This window comes from Thunnus albacares, chromosome 17 (assembly GCF_914725855.1).
Source record: "Thunnus albacares chromosome 17, fThuAlb1.1, whole genome shotgun sequence".
NCBI classification, from domain to species: domain Eukaryota; kingdom Metazoa; phylum Chordata; class Actinopteri; order Scombriformes; family Scombridae; genus Thunnus; species Thunnus albacares.
In genome coordinates this window covers 18,764,243-18,770,000 of record NC_058122.1, presented here as the reverse complement: position 1 = coordinate 18,770,000, position 5,758 = coordinate 18,764,243, and the positions used below count along the sequence as shown (strand labels likewise).

Below are 5,758 nucleotides of genomic sequence, written 5' to 3'. Positions count from 1 at the left end.
GTTGGATTATTTTGTTGGGTGGAGGAAAAATAGTCACTGGAAAAAGGAGCTTGGATAGGATGAAGGTTTCTACAATATTTACTCTTGTTTCATAATTAGTATCTTTGTTTTCTCATTTCTGTACCACTTCTTTAATTTCACACATTTTTTTTCTCCCTGTTTCTTTCACTACATTCACTGTTAAAAATGTTCAGACCGAGTATTTAAATTTCTTGATGAAAATCAAAATTAACTACCACACACTGTAATGACTTTACTGTACTTCTTCAGGTTTGCTCAGTACAACTGCTGAGAACTCACAGGTGTGATGAATACATCTGAGTCACATGACTAATCATCACAGTCTTCATTTCGCTCCAATCCAAATTCCTTCTGTTTTGTTGTGATTTAGTTTTGCTCCAGAAGCATTTTCATCTTTGACTGTTTTTTATAATGATGGTAATATCATCAGCGTAAGCAATAGCTGTGACTTTGTGTGCATGGTCTACACGTTCCAGCAAAACGACTGTCGTTGTTCATTGTTTAATTAGAGGGCTGATGGCTAAAATATAAAGAGCTGTGCTCAATGGACAGCCCTGCTTCACACCTCTCTCCATTTCAAAAGACTCAGTTAAAAACCAATACAAACATCTTACCAAGTGTATAAAGTCACCGGGAAAGCCGTATGCTTTCATCACAGCACAGAGATAATCTCTGGAAATGTAGTCATATGCTTTTTTTTTTTTTAATCAAAACGAATAATATAAAAACCTTTTCAGGTTTGAGTAAGATTTCTCTTAAAATAATAACATTGTCTTTTTTCTTGTGCGGTTGCACATAACTTCTCTTTTCATTTTTCACAGAAAACAACATCTTTGCTTATTATGAATCTAATGAACTTGCTTTTAGGCTCTTTCAGCCTGCCTTCAAGAAGAACTATCAACACTTTTGCCTTCAGATGTGGTCGGACAACGCGTTACACAAAATAGTTTGTTTCAATCATACTGAAACCTCTGTCGTGTCGGCTTTCCTTTTTATCCCTAATTCAACCAAAATAGTCTAGATGTGATAATAAATTGAGATCAGGCATAAATCCCTGACAATGGTCTTACCTTACCTTTACTGACATTATATTATTAATTTAAAATACATTTGAGAAATAAGAGATATAAGATAAATATCTTTTAACTTGAGAAATAGTGTTAACAGCATATCTAAACGTGTCTAAAAATATATCCATCTCTCTATGCCAAATGTGAATCACTGCTCCCTCCCTTAGCTGAACTTATCTTTGACCGTGGTAATACCTCGTGATCTGCTCATAAGATGGCAAATAATAAGTTACATCTGTGCAAAACTTGGAAATAAAAGTTGATTCTGAAGATGATCCCAAACTTTTTCTTTAAGGCATCATTTGAACTTGAACTGTCAAAATATCAACCCCTTTCACTTAAAAACTGCATCTTTTTTATTCCTCACAGCAAAACATCAATGACGTTTGTGAGGAACTTATTTCTGGTGTTAAATTATCTGAGTTGGCAATCCTTTTTAAAGTCTATTCTCAGGAGACATATAATATCTGTTCAGCATTCATGGAAAGACCATCCGCCTGAGTTTTATTTCAGATATCTGAGATTTATGTCCTGCTGCAACTATACACCAGTGACATTTCAGTGCTTCTCCAAGTTTGAAACTGATTACTGGCTGTGATGTCAAGATGAACAGGACACAAGTGGCTATCATGCGTATCATAAACCGTGTCAATTTGAAATGATTTCAACCTCTAAATTTTTTGGAATAGAAAACCTACAAACAACACAGTGCACTTTTGCAATTTACTCCTGGGTACACTGTGAACATAACTGGTTTACTCAGTATTTATGAGCACAATCAAGATCCAAATTATGTCAACCTAATAATATCTGTTACTGGCAGTAATTTTCAACCTGGTGTATAATTATATTATTATTATATTTTGAAGACTGAGTTAAAAGTTATAAGGTAAGTTGTATCAGAATGAAGGATTTAAGTTACATATGGACAACATGGATGTAAATGTAATATAAATAATATCTAATAAGTTTAATGTAATAACATTCTACATATTTTAAGCAGAATTAATTTGACACTGTACTTGGTGTATTTTAGTATACATCATTAGACTATCTATTCAATTAAATCCAATATCTATAAATAGTTAGATGGGTTTATACTGTGTTTGTTACCTATGTAATATAGGTAGATATTCGTATTGTAATACAACTTTGTGTTAATAATATATCTCATGGTCATGGTTCTGTCCCAGTCTGGCTCTATGTCCCTCCACCCATATATTTGACACTCTCATTTTCACAGTCTCCATTAAAGTGCCACCATGAGGATAGACATGGAGATGGCCCTGCTCTGCATTTTTACTGCTAACTAGTGTGGGGGTTTTTTTTTTGGGAAAATAAGCTGTGATATGAGTTACTTCTCCGAACTTGAAGCAGAACCACAACCTTGGCATTCTAGGGACCCTGAGAGGACTCTTCTTGCTATTGTTGTTAATACCAAGGCAGTCTTTCATTTAGATACTCTCACTCTCTTTTTGATTCTGGGCTAGCTTTTCAACTTGTTTTGATAGCTCAGCTATCTTATTTTCAATCTTAAAGGTTTCATCTTGTTTTGGTTTCGGCACTGGGGGAGGCTTACTATCATGAGTGGGGTTCTGTGATTTTTGGCTTAACTCTCCAACTTGTTTAGTTAGCTCATTCACTTTCTTTTCAAGGTTTGATGCTTCATTTTGCTTTGTGTTGGGTGATGGGAAAGGCTCACAACTATAGGTGGGCATATCAAAAATGTAATGGGCATGTGCAGTAGCTTTTGTAGCTTTTGTAAACGCTTTTTCATTCTGTCTAGCTTTGATGAGCGGCAATTTTCCTCAGTTCTCAACATGTAGAGGAATTCAGGAAATGATGGTAGATTGCTCATTTTGTAAATGCACCCCTACAGAACTGTCTGAGTAACTGGTTGTTGGAATTTTCAGCTGAGGCCCCCCCCCTCTGGAAATTGCCCTTGTGAGGAGGCTGTAACACCTGTTCAAGTATGCTCAGGGTTTCTCTCCATTGCTTTGGATGAAGCTGAGAAATACAAGCAAATAACTCCTCTCCATCTTCCATGACACTAAAAGCAGAATCAAGCTGAGTGACATAAGCACTTGGTGAGGAGACTCCAAGAGGTTTAACAACATCAGCAGCTGGACTCAGTAACCTTTCAGTATTCTTCTCACCTTGTGAACATCATTCAAGGAAGGATCACCAAGAAGGAGGTTAACCAGGTGTCATTGTCAACCTCACCATTGGACATCACTCATGGAGTTGGGGGTGTTCCCCTGAGGTAAAGCTGAGCTACTGACACAAACATAGTGCTTACAAGGGACTCTCAATAACCTGTTGTTCTACTTCTCCTTTCCACAAAGTCCAAATGAAAAGTCCAAAGCAAGAATCACCTTTGAAGTTCTCCTCTACATGCTATGCTGTCTCCGTGTTATGGGTGTTTATGTGGAAAATCTTGTAATTGTCGAATAATACTTTGAAGAGACTCCACAGGCTGCAGTTGATGCTTACTTGAATATATGAAGTTTATTGAAAACAAATATGTGATATCAGAGAAGCCTTTGGCACATGGATGTATACATGGATACAATCACACCAAAAACTTAGCACAAACAGGAAAACAATCACTTCTTATAGAGTTGCTCAGGTCACACCACCAGGGAGGGGAGACACAAGGACACTTGGTGTCAGAATGAACTCTAATTGGAAAATAATGTGGACAGCTGTTGTTACCCATCCAAGGTTACCACCTTACCTCCCAGCCTGGTGCCGTGAACATAAAACTTCCCTTGTAAAAGACCTTGCAGGCCAGAGTGAGGCCCTGTTGATTAAATCATCACATCAAGGCTTTGATTAGCACATTCTTATGAAAAGACATAGCTTATGAGTAGAACATTTCCATAAATTGAATTTTGAACATCTCTCCTTCACAAATAAGCCTTTCTTTCTCTCACAGGTGTATAAATAAGTAGAGGTCTGTCTGCATGTTGGAAATGCACTCGGTTTAGCTTAGTAGTCAGCACAGTCATCTATGGTCTTTATACAGAATGAATAGAGTATACATACCAGCTTTGTTATACATAACAAATATCAAATTAAAAGTGACTTTTTTGATATTCAGAACACCAGTCTGCTGAACAACAAGAAGAAGCTGGAGTCTGACCTTGTTCAGGGTGAAGTGGACGATGCTATTCAGGAAGCAAGAAATGCTGAGGAGAAAGCTAAAAAGGCTATCACTGATGTGAGTTTACACCTCTAACTCTTCAATTTTATGAATAATTAAATTTTGTATACAGCCATAGACTGATAATATAATAAGCTCGTTATAACTTGAAGTTGCATTAGAAAACTTCTCATCATTCTCTCATCATGATGGCCGAGGAGCTGAAGACGGAGCAGGACACCAGTGCTCACCTGGAGAGGATGAAGAAGAACCTGCAGCACCGTCTGGATGAGGCTAAGAACCTCGCCATGAAGGGTGGCAAGAAGCAGCTCCAGAAACTGGAGTCAAGGGTATGCACTGTATGAATGCTCACAAAAGATTATTGTCTGGATGTGCATCGCACTTTTAACGTGTGAAATTAATTCTATGTTTATTTCCATTGACTGTGATCTGTCTAACTGACTGTGTATATAATACTGATGTATCATTTATCATCACTTTTCACGTACGTGAGCTAGAAGCTGAAGTTGAGGCCAAGCAGATGCGAATATGAATGAAAAGTGAAGGAGCTGACCTACCGGGTATGTCCTATTTTAATAAAAACAACCTTAATATCTCTTAATTCTCTGTTCTTCATCACTTATAAGCCTTTATCTGTGTAGACTGAGGAGGGCAAGAAGAATATGCACAGACTTCAGGATCTGGTGGCTCAAAGTCAAGGCTTACAAGAGACAGGCTGAGGAGGCTGCGTGTCAAATAAATTGTTGTGACCAATAATCTACAGTTTAATCAATAATGATATAATTTGTTTTGTAACTGAATATTACTCCCTTCACCCTTCACAGGAGGAGCAGCCAACATTCACTTTGGCTGATTTTGCTGAGTAAGACTCATCATCAACTTTAGGCCTTTTAACAAAGTTCATAAAATATGAACATTTGGTTGAGGGGTTTTTAACATTTCAATAAAGATGATAATTGTCATTACTATCCTGAATTCTGTCTTTTTTTTGTTTGAAACAGTTACTCCTAGACAGTGATGCAACTAAGTAGAGCAGTTAGCCATGTTGTAAGGTCTTGTAGTACAGTATCAGAATCATTCACTGGTCACCCTTTGACTATGTGGAATCAAGTTATTCAATGTGAGATACTATATGACTGAACAGAACTCCTTGTCAACAGTGACTGAGGAAGTATTCAGATGCTTAAATTAACTAAGCAGTATACTGTAAAAAATACATTTTGTCTTGCATTCAAGATTTTACTTAAAGGCATACTCCACCAAATATCACCAAATATATCTTTTGAGTAAACTCACTCCCAGTGGGATTGAGAGGTAGCTGTAATGTGTTTTGTAACCCTCACAAGAGACAGTAGCTATGGTCAGTTTGAATTCATAGATTGGATACCAGTGATTTCAAGTTTTTGTGGCACAGTAAAGTATAAAAATATCCACAGAGACTGCTCAAACCACTCAAATCCACTGCCCATCTAAATGGTCAGTGTGTTGCAACATTTAAAAT

At 37.1% G+C, this 5,758-nt stretch overlaps 2 long non-coding RNA genes across 2 annotated transcripts in view; one reads left to right on the top strand and one right to left on the bottom strand.

The window, feature by feature from the left end:
* LOC122966668 overlaps window positions 1-4,588 on the bottom strand; it is a 22,763-nt gene extending 18,175 nt beyond the window's left edge. Inside the window, exon 1 of the long non-coding RNA XR_006398434.1 lies at window positions 4,539-4,588. This is a non-coding gene — a long non-coding RNA (uncharacterized LOC122966668). The remainder of the gene's footprint in view (window positions 1-4,538) is intronic.
* Window positions 4,242-4,501, top strand: LOC122966666. The gene is made up of 2 exons (XR_006398432.1): window positions 4,242-4,314; window positions 4,410-4,501. It is a non-coding gene; the product is annotated as an uncharacterized LOC122966666 (long non-coding RNA).
* Window positions 4,589-5,758: the final 1,170 nt, after the last annotated feature.